The sequence below is a fragment of the Musca vetustissima genome, unplaced genomic scaffold, assembly GCF_032173495.1.
Source record: "Musca vetustissima isolate MV318-11 ecotype Yass unplaced genomic scaffold, APGP_CSIRO_Mvet_v1 utg704, whole genome shotgun sequence".
NCBI lineage: Eukaryota > Metazoa > Arthropoda > Insecta > Diptera > Muscidae > Musca > Musca vetustissima.
Window position 1 is genome coordinate 1364704 of NW_026876336.1, and position 15900 is coordinate 1380603.

Here is a 15900-nt window from a genome sequence, read left to right on the forward strand (position 1 = left end):
GAAGCAAAAATGCCTAAAATTCTCGGAATTAAATAAAAAAAAATCTGAAAAAAAAATTTAAAATTCTGAAGCAAAAATTCCTAAAATTGTCGGAATTAAAAAAAAAAATACTAACATAAATTCTCTTCCTGTTGACGTATATCAAAAAACAATTCTAATTGCTTTAAATTAGGACCTGACTAGCCCTGGCCACAATAAAATCTTGCTGTAAGACATTTGACAGGAATGTCCTTCGAATAGTGTGAACCAATCATCAATTCACACAGTTTTGGGTTAGCAACTTCTATGACTAATGTTTCTCTGCTACAACCAGCCTTAGTCATTAACATTATTCCCCATGCAAGTAAAGCAATTGCAAGCTATGAAGAGACAGCAAATTTTGTGCATGGCAACAACGAAATACCCCAACATTAGGTAGTAGCAAAGTCAGACAATCCGAAAAAAAAATTAATAATGTAAATTTATTTATTTTAAGCAATTTTAATATCGGGGTTTCAGGCATTTCATTTATTCCGCGGACAACGCTCTCAAAAGAATAAGTTTACCAAAGTAAAACAATTCCGAGGGAGCGATTTTAATTTATGAAACACAGTAAAGACTTTACGCAAATCCTACTGCAGATATGCTGTCATTAGAAGATTTTCATAAATATGCTGCTAATTGAAAATAATAACTGACCCTAACACACATCTCTGCTGACATTCTGAAATGATCGATATCTGATTAAATGACCATTTGACATCAAACGATCATCATAATATGACAAATATTGTAAAAACATAAATATGTTAGCTATCGTATTTTGTTTTTATTTTGTATTAAGTTACAAATGGTAAATACGAAACAAAATTTATTTAGCCAAACACTTTCTCTCGGCTAAAACCGACAAAAACAAAACAATGCGAAAGAAAGCCAAAAGAAAATTTAGAGAGAAAAAAAAAAAACAAATATTAATCACGCCAAGGTGGTAAAAAATAGGTAACAGCAGCAAAAACACACACACGCTTAACATAAAGCTGTCACGCGCCCTCACAACAACAACAAAAAATGTTGTAGACAACGACACAAACTGACTGTTTTGTTGATCTAGAAATATTTGCCATTTTTCGCATATTATTTGATTTAAATAAAATGTAGGGATTCGCCACGAAATCCATTTTTTACTTCAGTTCTAGTAAAAATGAGGGGAGATATAGTCATCTTACGTTTTGCTACACATAGCATCTCTGACTACACCAACATCGACTTAAATATGAAAATGTTCAAAAATTGAATTAAAACAGGTAGTGAGTTTTATATAATCTTGAATCATAACAATTAAAACAAAAATAAATATTAATGCATTAATTTAATAATGTAACAGTAGAAACATTATTAAATTTATATATGTTTACAAACATATATGCCTAAAATGATATGAAGCCGCTTTAGTTATGACGATGGTGGGAGCATTCCGGTTAGCGGAGCCCCTATAAACACTACTTCCCATCATTCATCAACAACAACAACAACGTCAGTTTTGCTTGCTTTAGCTACAGCTGAGCGCGTACTTTGATCAAGTCAACACACATGTATTTATGTACGAATGTATGTAATTATATACAGGTCTCTATACATATGGAGACAAGTAGTAAAAACCCTGTGTATTGTTGTTGTTATTTTTTAGTTTTGCTACTGCTGCTGTTGTTGTCGTAGGAAAATACGTCATATTCTGACCTAAATACTCAAGAAAATATTAGCGTTTTTATTGTTTTTTTTCTTCGTTCAGTTTTTTATTGTCATTGCCGACAAAAGCAACAATAAGAACAATTTTTTGTTTCCATATATAAAAATTATATAAAATATGACAATTAATTATCAAAAAAAAATTTAAAATAAAATAAAAAACATTTATTGAAAAAAAAAGGAATGAAAATCGAAATAAAAAAATAAAAAGAAATTCACAAGTGAAAAATGCAATTTCTGCAAAAGCAATTTCTAAAACGATCGTCGTGTTCGTTTCCCGGGGGATTTACATATGCAACTTTTCTAAGCAACTCTGCTGAGTTCTTATGAGAGAGCATGTGTAAACCCCGAGATTCAGAAAAACCAAGTGCCATGTTTCAACTTATTGCAAAATATTGAATATATTTAATTGAATTGAAAAGATTTTTTTATAAAATATCAAGATCGAATAAATATAGAATTTTTTTTATTAAAACTTTCCTAATTACGACCACAATAATTACAAACAAATGAAGCGTGCTATGTGATCCCGTAGTGAGGATATGACTACAAAAAATGCAACTAAAACAGAAAATGAAACCGAAGTTGTATCGTTTCGGCATGCACAATATTCCAGATGATAAAGATGTTGTTGAGTTCTGTTGCTGACCGGCTAGCCAGCTGTTTATTTGTCTGTCTGCGATGCCTGATGTTTGCCGACACACTGCTGTTACTGCCAACAAGGTGCTGACTAAAGTGAAACTTTTTTTATTGCACTCTGCTCTCAACTACACCCATCATCCTCATCATCGGCCATGCAGTCACCCAGTCAGTCAGTCAGTTAGTCAGAGAGTCGTTTCATGTTACTTTTATGGGAAGTAGCGCAGTCTGGAAGTGTGCTTGTGTGTTGCTCAGTGTCGGACTGCGTGCGTAGAATGTATGTCCGTATGACTCCACCTAACCGTTGCTAAGGCTTAAATTTTTGGACAGGTGCATTTTTTTTGGATGTAATAACACTGCGCTGGTATATCTGCCAAACACCAACCAAAACAATTCCTAATTTTTGAAAGAAAAAAATGTTGTCACCTGTTCAATGGAATAAAACACGAGATTCCAGAAAAAATATTCTATTTCTCAAAATATATAATCCGATTGATTGAAAGTGGAAAATGTTTACCAAATTAAAGAATTTCAATGTCTGTTGGAACATTACCCATTGTCGTGTGTAATATGTCTTCCAATTTTTCTAATTTTATTTGTTAACAACATGTATGACGTCAAAAACTGAAATGGAATATCCGTTTATATTAAAATTTTGCCTTTGCATTATATTGAATAACCCGTATATGACTTCCATACTCAATGAAAACGAATCGATCAATGGATTGAATTGGACTGGAATTGTTTGGACTACTGACCTTTGCAAATGACTTATTTACACATTTCTTTTCTAAATATTTACAATACAAGCTAATTTCACAGCCACAGCCACAACAGAAACAACAACAAATTCAATGTTTTACAATATTTCCATATTCTTTGTTTTGGTGTAAAAATTCTGTTATTGATATCTTTATGTTCAGATTGTTTATATTACGAGCAGCATTTTCAAGTGCGCAAATTACTTTGAATCCAAAACAAAAACGAAGGAAATAGAATAGAAAGAATGAAATTTGCAAATGAAAGTAATCAGTCAACCAACTGCAAAGAAATTAAACAAAGCGTCATAGAAGATAGTCTCATTCCTCCCTCGCCGACAAACAAACATACAAATAGCCATCCATCCAGGGAGGCAGGCAGGCAATACAAACAAACATTACAATCCGCATCGAACTGGTGCGCATTCAATTATTCAGCAGAAATGTGGCGTTCACTCGACTCGCTCGTCTTGTTGCACAAATTGTGAAATAAAAATAGATCCCCGAGCAAGTGGGTGTGAGTGCGGTGGTGTAGAGGGAATGGTCATATTTTTTCCGTCATTTTTTTTTATTTTTGTAAATTGAACGCCCACGTCATCACCTGCATTATCATCATCACCAGCACTTCTGCCCTTTACTATCTTCTGTAACTGGCGCCTAGGCGTCACGTGTTAAGCTGCTACAAAAATATGTCGGAATGTTTGTTGATAACCGAGGGAGAGAGCGCATCTTTCGAAACCATTACCACAAAACGCCTATCTGATTTTTGTTTTACGACAGAGACGATAACAATGATAATTATCTACTAGCCGGTTGGCTGGATAGAACTGACAACGCAGTTCCATAGTGGGTTAGGTAGGTGGTGGGTAGGCGGCTACTTTATCATTGTTACAAAAAAATAAGAGGAATATTTGTTTGTTTGCTTTCTTCCCACAACAATGTCTGGATTGTAAATACAATATTAATTCAAGCCCAGAATAATAACAACAAGAGAAAAATAACCAACAATCAATATTGTTAACACGGTCCAGTGTAATCGCCAATACTATTTTTAAACAGAGGGAAAAAAAAATTGCCTCCCCAACAAATTATTAGTAATATCTAATAATATTATGTTATTATTGTTTTTTTGGATGCATAGTAAAAACCAGATACTATATAATAATGCAGATGTTTAGAGGGCAATAGTATTTTTCCTAGAAATTTAATGGTAACTAGATCAGTAGATCATGCACAATATTGAAAAGGCTACTTCTAATGCCCAAAGAAAACACTGAAAATTGTAATTGGACACTAAAGAACCCATCGAAAGAACTTTACAAAGTCTCTATGGTTAATAAAAATATTATATTGTAGTTCTTCTATGATCAATAGTTCTTCTAAAACAATAGGAGAACATTAGAAGTATTTTATGGACAACACCATATCTTCAGAAGCCTTTTGTAGTTAACAGTAGATTTATTGAAGCCTATAATGGTTATAAAATAGTTCCAAATTTACCAAAATTCTGTTTATCAAGCTTTCAGAATTCTCCTGGCAACTCTTGAAACCGCTCTATGGCCAAACAAAGACATTCAGAGGCCCTTCACGATTCAGAGTTTATTTTGCGGCCTTTTCTACTAAAATCCTTTACATATATCTGCTGACATCAGTAAAATGTCATCTATGGTCAATAGAAGACAATAGGAGATATATTAGGGTCAATACAATAAATTAAGATTCCCTCTTTGATCAACAGAGGACGTTTAGAATATTTATTACATATGACACGCAGTTTCGCTGATCCCTGATTTAGAACATTTTGATAACAATTGGAAATCGGTGTGTTTATCATTTAACCTTTGGTCAATAGAATTTTTCCGAAGAAGGCCTCTTCGGCCTGCCACTCTCTGAAATCTAATGGTATTAATAAAATACCACTTATAATAAATAGATTATTTTCAAAGATATATTCGTTCGGTCAGCCACTTGTTTTAAATATACACAAAAATCTCCTGTGAATACTTTTTTAACCTTTTGTTCTTAACAAAAAATAAACATTGTGCTGCTTTTTTGATAAAAAAAAAGAAGCCGAGTAGACTATAATAAGCACCTAGCGGTACGATAGCCCTTAGCAGCAACAAAAAAAAAACGACACACGAAAATTTTTTGAAGAATTTTAGAGCAATGGTTGCGGTTCCTCTTACTTCAATCTATTTCCAGTTGGAAAAAGGCTCTTGGTAACGAACGAAAAAAACGAACTAAACCAAAATACAAGAAAACGAAACTGAATAATAATAACAATAAGAATTCAAATCATAATAATGAAATGTTTTTTTTTTTTTGAAGAAAAGAAGAGCTGCTACTTATGTTTGTTTAAACTTAAAGAGAGCATGACGTTTATAAGGTACAATGACCCACGACAGGCATAACAGCAGCAACAACAACAACAAATAGAAGCAAAGCGGCAGCGACAGAAAGCAATACAAATAAATATCATCAAACACACAAGAATCCCACAGAAAAGCAACAACGGCAAACACTCTCTCTCACACATGACATCACAAACATACGCACACACACTCACTCAACAAGAATCAAACCATTTCGTCTGTTGACTAAATAAAGTTGAGCACCACCAGAGAGAGATACAGATACAAATGAACAACAACAACGGCAACGCAATTTCTTCTTTTCATTTATTTCTAACGGATATCACACAACAGCAGTCTTCCCAAAACAAAAATTACCCCAAAATAAAACGTAAAACAATAATGAACTCCAAACATGGTTGGATGTATCCCCCCAAAATCAAATTAAAATAAATGCAAATGAATAAAAATCAAAGTAAATATAGCGAGGAAGAATACCCACACACACACACTCTTAATTCGCCCGGTTAGAAATAGCAACAAACACGCGCACGTCACAGGTATAATCAAATAAAAGAAAAAAAACAGACGAGTGCTGCTGTTCTTTGTATTTGGTTGGTGTTAATATAGAATGCACACACACATTTAAATATTTAGAAAGCTTTGTCAAAAGAAAGCAGTAACAAAAACAAACAATAATAAAAACATGAACATGAAGACCACGACGACAACGACGACGATCATTTGATTGAGGGGGTTGTGTTTGTTTAATTCGTTCTTTGTTTTGGAACATGGACATGGGGTTTGTTGTCGAGAGAGATAGAGAGAAGCAGAGCAATAATGGTGTATTGAGAACAGCTCAACAAAATAAACAACAACTGTGAAAGTCAATGAGTGAGATTAATTGCAAATTTCCCCCTAGAAGTTCATGAACGTTTTTTTGCAACTGATTGAACAAAGAATAATTCTGATTGTCAAGTTCAAAGCTAGTGATTAGGAAATGTGAAATGTTAATAATCCGCCTCGAAATTTACAAGCTATTGAAGAAAAAATATTTATAAGAAGAGCAACAGAGGCCTTTTATGGACCATAGTGGATTTTACGACGACGTCTATAGAAAAAAAAAAAACAAAATTACTTCGTAACTTTATCTTTTGTCCATAAAGGATCTCTAGAAAATACCAGACCTAAAGATTACTTTCATCGACATCAATATCGGGCTTATGAGCGTTTCAGTGGTCTTCAATAATCAAAATGAAAACTTTAAATGTATATTTTAATCGATGAAGACCTTTAATGTTCTTCTATGAATAAAAGTTGATTTGAGATTGCAGGTTTAATGAAATGCCTTAAGAATCCTTAAATTGTATATCTTCTATAAAGGCATTAAGTATTTCAATACATACCTCGATGTCATATATGTTCAAGAAAGTTTTCAATGATCCACAGGGAACAGGGACCTCAGGGAAAGTCTTCTATAACCCGCGGAATATACCAATATGAATTTTATGTACAAAAGAAGACATTGGGAGGAATTATATTTACAATACAGGTCCCTAAAATACTTTCTGTTCAGAGATGCTCTATAAAACACGTTGTTCTCTATGCTCTGCAGAAGATCTTGGTCGTCTATTCTCACGAAATATCGTTTAAATTCTTTATACAATTCTAAAAAAACGTATACCTATATGCTATATATATAAAAGTTCTGTAAAACACTCTTATGGTCAATTGGAAAAAACTATGAAGATCCCTGTATTTTTACAAGACTTTTATAATTAATAGAAACCCTAAAAAACTTCATAACTTTGCAATACTTAAAAAATGCAAAATGAAATGATTTTGTAAAAATGTCCTTTGAATACGGAAATAAATGCGGAAGTTAGGTTAATTTCACAGACTTTCCTATGAATACATTAAATATACTAAGAAATTGTCAACGATTGTAGCATTGTTACAAAATGCTTCCCACTTACAGTGAAAAACAACAACAACAACATCAATTAGCCATTAAAGCTACAGAGTAGAGCCAGAACAAAAACTGTGTGCAATTTGTAAATGCATGAGAACTGATCTTTGTCAATATAAATCTTTGGAAATTCAAAGCATGCGTCAGATGGCATTGCCCGCAACAATGATGTTGCCGGTAAGTTCAATAAACGAAACAAGTTTGACAGCAGACGAGCGAAGAAAAAAACGCTGACTCACAAAGCATGCAATGTGATAAATACAATAAACATAATGCAAATGCAAAATGGTATTATTAATATTTAGCGAATGCAAAAAAGCTTTGCAGTCCTACAGTTAACAATGAGAAAAAAACAGAAACCTAACCTATAAAAATGGTATAGGAATACAAATGATAACTGTTGCATTGTTTAATCGTCATTAGCATTTCATCGGCCTCAGCCCACATCTTATTTATTATTTAATTTAAGATTTCTTTGACCTGTTTCCCAAAGACGTTGACAACACAATGTCAATGAACAACGACGCTTTATGACCGAGCAGAGCTCCACATGAATTAAATAAACGGGCCAGCCATTGAGTAAAAAAACAACATGCATATGGTGGAGGAGCTAGGTACCTGACTCTGAAACATTTCTTGGGAATGTTTGTTGTAGTAATAATGGCTATACAATAAAAGACAAATGCTTGTCAATAGAAAAAATAATTAAACCAAAGGAGATACTGACTACATAAGAATATTCAATAGTTGATAAAATTTTATTTTGCATTGTCGCCAATTTTTTTAGTGGATACTCCTATTTATATCAAATATACTGTTCCTTAAGATGGCATTGAGATCTGCAACATCTGTAAATTTTAAATCTAGAATAGTTTTCAATAATGAATAAAACAGTGGAGCATGTTCGGCCAAAGCCTTCTTTAAGTTTTCTCTTTTTCAACAATTCTAACGAAAACATATATACAAATAAATGCTTCTAAATTTAGTTAATATTTATAACTTTTCACAACTTACATTTCATATCGATTTGTTTTGATATTCCTTTCCGGTGAACGAAAAAATTCGAATTCCGTGTGTCTTGCCGATATTAGTATTTTGTAGCATTTTCATAATTTATATTCCAATTTAACCAACAAAAAAAAATTAAGTTATATATTAAATGTGTTTTTGTTGCTATTGTTGGTGTCGTGGTGTAGTTATTGTTGTTGTTTGTGATGATGGCAATAACACAAAACTAAACAGAAACCGAAAAAAAGAAACGAAATGAAACGTTGGTTGGTTCTTATTTGAGTTCTTTTGTCTGTTCGCACGGTTTTGTTGTTGTTGATGGGTTTAGGAAGGGGACAGCAGTAAAGGGAAATGGAAAAAATACAGAGAGAGAGAGCAAGTTGATAGGAAACGAAACACACACACACGCCAAACAGATAAAAATATAAAAGAAACCAAACAAAACAAAACTCTTCGAAAATTGAGAACAGTGACTGAGCGAGAGAGAAAGAGAGGGGAAAGAAGAACAATCCAACGGCAACAAAATAATGATGTTATTGTTGTTGTTACTGCTGCCGTGCTTTGTGTATAATGTGTGTGGGAACAGTTTTTCGTTGTTCTTTTTTTGTTGTTGTTGGTGTTTGGGGAAAAATACAAGGAGCTCCGATCAATTTTTTGTGTGTAGTAAGAAATGGAATTTTGATTTTTTTAGTTTGTATTTTTTGTTTTGTACTCTTTGTTCCTTGTGTGTTCTTGTTTGACAATGTTTTCGATTCGAACAAATCAAATGAACAAAACAACAACAAAAGCAAACCGAAAAAAATACCAAACAGACGGAAATTACACTGACTTTGGGACTTGACTTCTTCTTGTCTGTCTGCTACAAAACATCAGCATCTCAACTCTCCTACAACAACATGTCGGTCGTTGGTGTTGCCATGAACCAAAAAAAAGAGAGGAGAGCACAACGCCATCCAAAATGACGACAACGATGATGATGATGATGAAGGCGATGATGACAATGAAGAAGATATTAGACTCCAATATGACTTGTAGTGTGTATGCTAAATATTTGCAGTCGTCTAACTAAGCCTTCGGCAGACGTCGGCAGCTCAGTTGCGAGTGCAGCAACGTAAACGACAGCGCTACCGGCAGCAAACACATTTTTTTGCACAAAAACACTATCCTTTTTTATCTTTCTATCTCTCGATGAGATTCTTTTTTCAAAATTTTGTTTTTTTTTTGCAATTTATTTTTGTTTTCAGAAATTGCCAAATAAATTTTGGATTTTTTCAATTTTCTTGTCAACACCACTTTTTGTTTTATTACATTTTATTTGAGACTGACTATATTCACATTTTCTGGGCGCGACGTTTGTCGTTGTTGGAGGGGGAGACACACACCAAACCAGCAGAGAAAGAGAGCGACGGCAACGGCGACGACGATACAGCACAAAACGCACGCACACAGACACAATTTACCCCGATTTTGTCCGCTTTAACAAATTTCCGTGATTTTCTTCTGCTTTATTGTGTTATTTTATATTTCATGGATTTCGATTTTTATAACTTTGAGTAATTTGTTATTTTTGGAAATGAACTTTGCGTACAGGCAACATCGAATTGCTTGCTTTTCTGTTTCGAATTGAATTTTCCTCGCCACGGGTATGGAGGATTTGCGTTCTTTTCTTTCGTTTAGGTTTTTTCGGCTTGGAGAATGAATGAAGAAAAAGAATGAACACAAAAACGCAAGCCTTTTTTTCCCAGCCGTAAATTTGCTTCTAGCACGATTTTCTTCTTCTTTCGAAACAATTGGTATTTATAATTTTGTTTTCATTTATTGCAATTACATTTTTCAACGTTTTTTGTTAAATAATTTACTCTTAAAAATGTTTTAATCTTACAAAGTTTTTCGACGCGACTTCTCCCGTGATGTGAGTGATGCCTTCGTTTGCGACTGAAAGAAAAACTAAAAACGTTCCACCTGCTGCAAATGGGTAGAACGGCAGAATACCCGATAAAGTAGAAAATCAAAGTGGAAAAACGAAATTTACGAATGAGGTATGATGGACACCGCTTAGAAAGCGTATTATCGAGAATGAGGCATGGCAGAATTGCCGATTAGGGATACCGCAAGACGGCAAGTCGGACAAATCATGCGGCGATGTTGAAAGACGTCGGAGGCGGCTTGCATTCGGGTTTGAGTCGATGTTTCTTAAACAATTTTTTATCAAATTATCTTGATACCAAAATGTTAAATTTTTTAAATAAAACAAAAAATTACAACTAAATTTCTTTTTTTACATTAGTGGTGCGATTTTGTAACGACATAAATACCGACAGCAGCAAATTCTCGTCTGCTTAAATTTCGTTTATTTAAAAAAAATATGTAAAAAAATAAAATATTACTAAAATTTTAAAATAAATTTTAATTTAATTTGAGAAATATGCATTTCTTTTTCAGAACCTGCAAGAATATACAATTTTTTTTTTCATCTATGATAGGTTGTAAGAATGGGTTAATTCATGTAGGTAATTCGAATGCTCGTCAGAACATGGTATAAGCTGAAATTCGACTAATCGATTTTGTTGGCTTCGTTTTGTTGAATCACTTTGAATTTATAACATGATTGAAGCGATTAGTTCTTTTAATATTATCGGACTTGGAGTATTTTATTAAAAGAATATTTCATTGGATTCAAACACTTTATTCTTTTAAAATTAGTATGAGTTTTTAAGATTTTGAATTACTTTCCTGTTGTTTTGTGGTTATTATTTATTTTTTATTTTCGTACTGAATTGCCATTGAAAGATGTTGAATTTTGAGACAGTTTCAACGGGACTTTTACTGAAGTCAAGGGACAGAATGGCATTCGTTGTCGCCGATTTTTATAGATTAACGACAGTTTCTAATTTCTTGCCGGAAAATTAGAACCTGCACGCAGTCGTGATTTAGAATTTATATACAACCTCTTTCACAATGGAAGGGCACATCGATTTTAGCATCTAGTACCATAACCTTACAGTCAAAAAGGTTTCGTGTTTTCAAATTTTTAAACATTTTAGGGTTAGAATCGTCAGTCATAAGGAGTGGTATATACAGTGACTTTGATTTGTATAAGGATTTCCATTACAAATTATGAAATATTCTTTCCAGAATGAGTTTCTGATATTTAATAATTATGAAATATTATTCTAATGTTACGATGACGAGAAATATAATCACTCGTAATGAGATGAACATCATCTTTAGAAGTCGTGGTAAATGTATTGAACGTTTTTTTTGATCTGTCATAGAATGAATCTACTGTCTTTCTGATTGTCCATACCCGCATCGGTATACCCTACATCTTAAAGCTGTTTATACAGCAAGTCCAGACAAAGGATTCCACCGCCCTCCCTTATTATTGAATTTCTCTGGTAAAACGCAAAACTGATTTTTTGATTCAATATTTGAATATATATTCATTCATTTATTCGATTTATATTCGTATCGATGGTTATGGGATTTGGATTAGCATAATATTTAAGAAAATATGTATTTTAGTTATTTTTTAAATATTTGTTTAGATAATATTTAGCCTTTGTAAATAAATATGAGATCAATTGGAATGAGATAACCAAAAAATTATTTAATATTGATTTGCATTAACTATAATTTGTTTGGGGATGTTCATTAACATTTGTTTTTTTTATGTATTAATTTATACATGTCACTGCTTGCATTTTAATGTTTCATCTCAATGAATCAGTCTATCAAATGAATATTGTAATATTTTTTTTTGTCCTTTTTTATAAATTATATATGTAATTGCTTGTTCTTAGTTTGTAAAACACATTATCAGTATAATTTTTACTTAAAACTAAATACATACATACAAATAAGAAACAAATATATTTTTTCTAAATTCATTCATAAATAATTGGACATTTTCAGTTTTGGTTATTAGAAGCGTGTTTTAGGTTTGAAAATCATTTTATGAAATATTTACATTGCATGTGGGCTTCAGTTTCTTCTTCGTCATTTTTTGTTTTGGGATCTGATCTGTAGAGGCTTTAGAAGCGTTTTCCCTGCAGCGGGTAATGATCTGAATAAAATAAAGTCGAATATGCTTTTAGGACAACCTTTTTAAAATTAAAATTTAAAAATAAATACTTTAGGGTATAATTCATTCAAGGAGTTATATACTTGGCTAGATTTCTGTCATTATTTTCAATGTCACATTTCCACGGGAAGCTAGCTATAGCTCAGCTTTTTCTACATTTACATGCTAATAACTTTGTTAACAGCACTTATTCTACTAAGCGTTTTCGTTTAGAAAACCCCCGATCTATTCAATGGCTGCTGTTGCTGTACTTAGGTGCAACAATGATAACTGGTTTGTCCACCACCACCACCACCATTACTGGAGCCATTTCTCAGAACGTAATCATTGTATATAAGAGAATTGGAGGAGGATGTTTTACTATAACTGGTGTGGATCTGCTGTGAACTATTATCAATTGAATGTATGGTTTTACAAGAGAATTGACGATGATTTGAGTCCTGAAAGTAAGCGATGCATTATATATGGGAAAAGTCAATATTTGATTGATTCGAGTACCTTTGGTTGTATGGGAAAACAACACCATAGAATGAAAGCAACAAAGGCCACAAATGTGCCAACCAACAAAATAAAATCTTCGATTGTCTGGAATGAAAGCATCCAAAATATTCCATAATAATATATTTTCGTATGTGTGGTAATTCCATTGAACTTACCGGTTCCTCCCCAAGTAAGACAAAATTTATTAAATAGGAAAAATCGTCAAATGGTGTCATCTTTATGGGACTCCTTGGTATACAATTTAATGTGTACAAGATTTGAGTAGATTCGATTGTAGCTTTCAAAGATTTATTGTCTGATTGCTGCAATAAATTACTTGCAAAAAACGGCAACAAACTCTTCAATAAACCCGAAAAATTGTCGAATTGTTTGTAATTGCAATGTCAAATAAGACATTTGATTCTCTTTGGTTCACTATCGTGTTCTCTCTGAGGCTGGCTGTCGTCCTTCAGTGACAGTTGTATCCTTTGTTTACATTGCACAAAGTTAAGGGATGTTTCTTTTTTGCGATATGTCACTCTGTCACTGAGGTAATGATTTTCCGTTAATTCAATTATTGGTTTGGAAATATTGAGAATTTGAAATGTAAAAATTACTAATTAATTAATAATTCAGCATTTGTATACCATTAGTAATGATTACGTGCCCGTTACATCATAGAGTAACTCTGTGACAAGGGTTTCTTCAGAATTATCTTTCATTGGCTGTAAATTTAACACAAATAAGGTGTCATATTGAAGGTGATATATTTTGCTTTATGATATAAACGGCAAATTTATTATTTAAATCTAGGTTAAAGCGGCAATTTAGAAACGCAACCACCAAACGAATTTTTCGCACAAAGAGGTTCATATTTATGAAAATATGAATGAATTTCGAAAATATGCCTTTACGACCTGTAAATTTAGCGACTGGGGAGATGGAGAAAACAAAAAAATTAGGATTTTCTTCAATGTTCAATAACTTTTGATATACTTGGAGTATAGTGATCAAATTGGTATCATATGAAAGGTAAAAACTCTAGCTATTTCGATATCTGATCAGAAATTTATATATATGGACTGCTATATGTCAAAAAATATTCTGAATATACATTTAAAAATTACAACCTTAAGTAAGTTTTTAAAATAAAATTTGTTGATACTATAATAAAGACAACAATTTGCCCTTTAATATGGTACCTTTGTTGTGTTAATAGAGCAATTTGTTAAAAAGTTGCAGGTAGTAGAAAACAATTCCAATGAAACAAGAAAAAAGTGTCAATTGTTTAGTTTTCTTAGTAAGCCCACATATGTAATTTATCTCATTTATATACGATGTAGCACAGTCTGCCCCAATCGACTATAGAGCTTTGTTAACATTTGACCAAAAAATTGACGATATTTTAATATCTTTAAACTTTCACATAATGCTAATTTTCTCCTATATAACATGCGTATTTATATTGAGCGTCGATATGTAATAACACTTTAGAATTCCCTCTAACCATTGGTGCAAATTTTATACAAATCGGTTAAGTATTCGCTGAGTTATTTGCGTTTGAAGTCAACGATGTTCCGAATTATACTTACTGTTCGGTGCTGGGCGCCTATTACCTTAAAATGAAAAAACACACAAAAATCGATCTTGTAAAAATGGAAAGAATTTTTTTCTTCATAGTAGCTACTGTGTATGTATGTGTAAGCTGTGTTACATTAAATTTGAGCTTAAAACAACAATTCACACACATTAATTTAAAAAACGAACGACAGACACACAGACTGCATTTGGCCTAAAAGTATGCTATACTATTCTTTACAAACCAGCAGCCATGACGAAAAATTGCCGTTCTTAAAAATGGATTTTTGTGTGGTTTTTCATTTTCAGGTAATAGGTGCCCAGCACCGAACAGTAAGTATAATTCGGAACATCGTTGACTTCAAACGCAAATAACTCAGCGAATACTTAACCGATTCTCAAAAATTTTGCATGAATGGTTAGAGGGAATTCTGAAGTGTTATTACATATCGACGCTCAATATAAATACGCATGTTATATAGGAGAAAATTAGCATTATGTGAAAGTTTGGAGATATTAAAATATCGTCAAGTTTTTTTGGTTAAATGTTAACAAAGCTCTATAGTCGATTGGGGCAGACTGTGCTACATCGTATATAAATGAGAGATTATTAGAAAAGTCTATGTCCTGACACATAACTGACGTTTTTATATAATATGGAATATAGTAAAAAAAAAAATAAAAATAAAAAAATAAAAGATCGGGAACATAGGGTAGCCCTTTTGCAATTTGATGTTCTTCAGGAATTATCTTTGTGTGGCTAAAGGGAACTATTGATTGTCATTAAAATTGCAATATTCATATTTTGAAACTGATTACTACTTTCCTCCAAAAAAGTAATACACGATTTTTTTTTAATTTCTATTGTTTATTTGTCGTTGTGTTTTTATTCGCTATTCGATCTAAAATACTAAATAACAATAAAATAAGACTTATTACGAATTGAAAGCGTATAAAATTAATAAATTAGAAGAGTAATTATTGTCTTGTCTTTTTTTAATCTAAATAAATACACATGAGTATACACTCTTACTTCGAAATTTCGGAACAAGTCCACATAAAATGTTATAAATACTTGATTATTGTAAAATATTACCCCATTTTCAAAATTTTGGATACAAAGAAAAAAACTTAAACCGAAATAATGAAAATGAGGTGTGTATTAATTAAAAACTTGTACTTGGTAGTTATAAACAAAAAACACAGCTAATTTTTGGTTTGAAAACATTTTTAAACTACGTTTTAGAACTCTTTGGAAAGAAATATATTAAAATTTCGTCTCGTTCTCCCATTTTTTTCTGTGACATG

General features: G+C 32.3%; 1 protein-coding gene across 2 annotated transcripts in view; it reads left to right on the forward strand.

The window, feature by feature from the left end:
* The first annotated feature begins 15793 nt into the window (after positions 1-15793).
* LOC133338861 (insulin-like growth factor 2 mRNA-binding protein 1) overlaps positions 15794-15900 on the forward strand; it is a 123539-nt gene continuing 123432 nt past the window's right edge. For both annotated transcript variants that reach the window (XM_061546981.1, XM_061546982.1), the window contains exon 1: positions 15794-15798. The gene's annotated coding sequence lies outside the window, so the exon portion shown is untranslated. The remainder of the gene's footprint in view (positions 15799-15900) is intronic.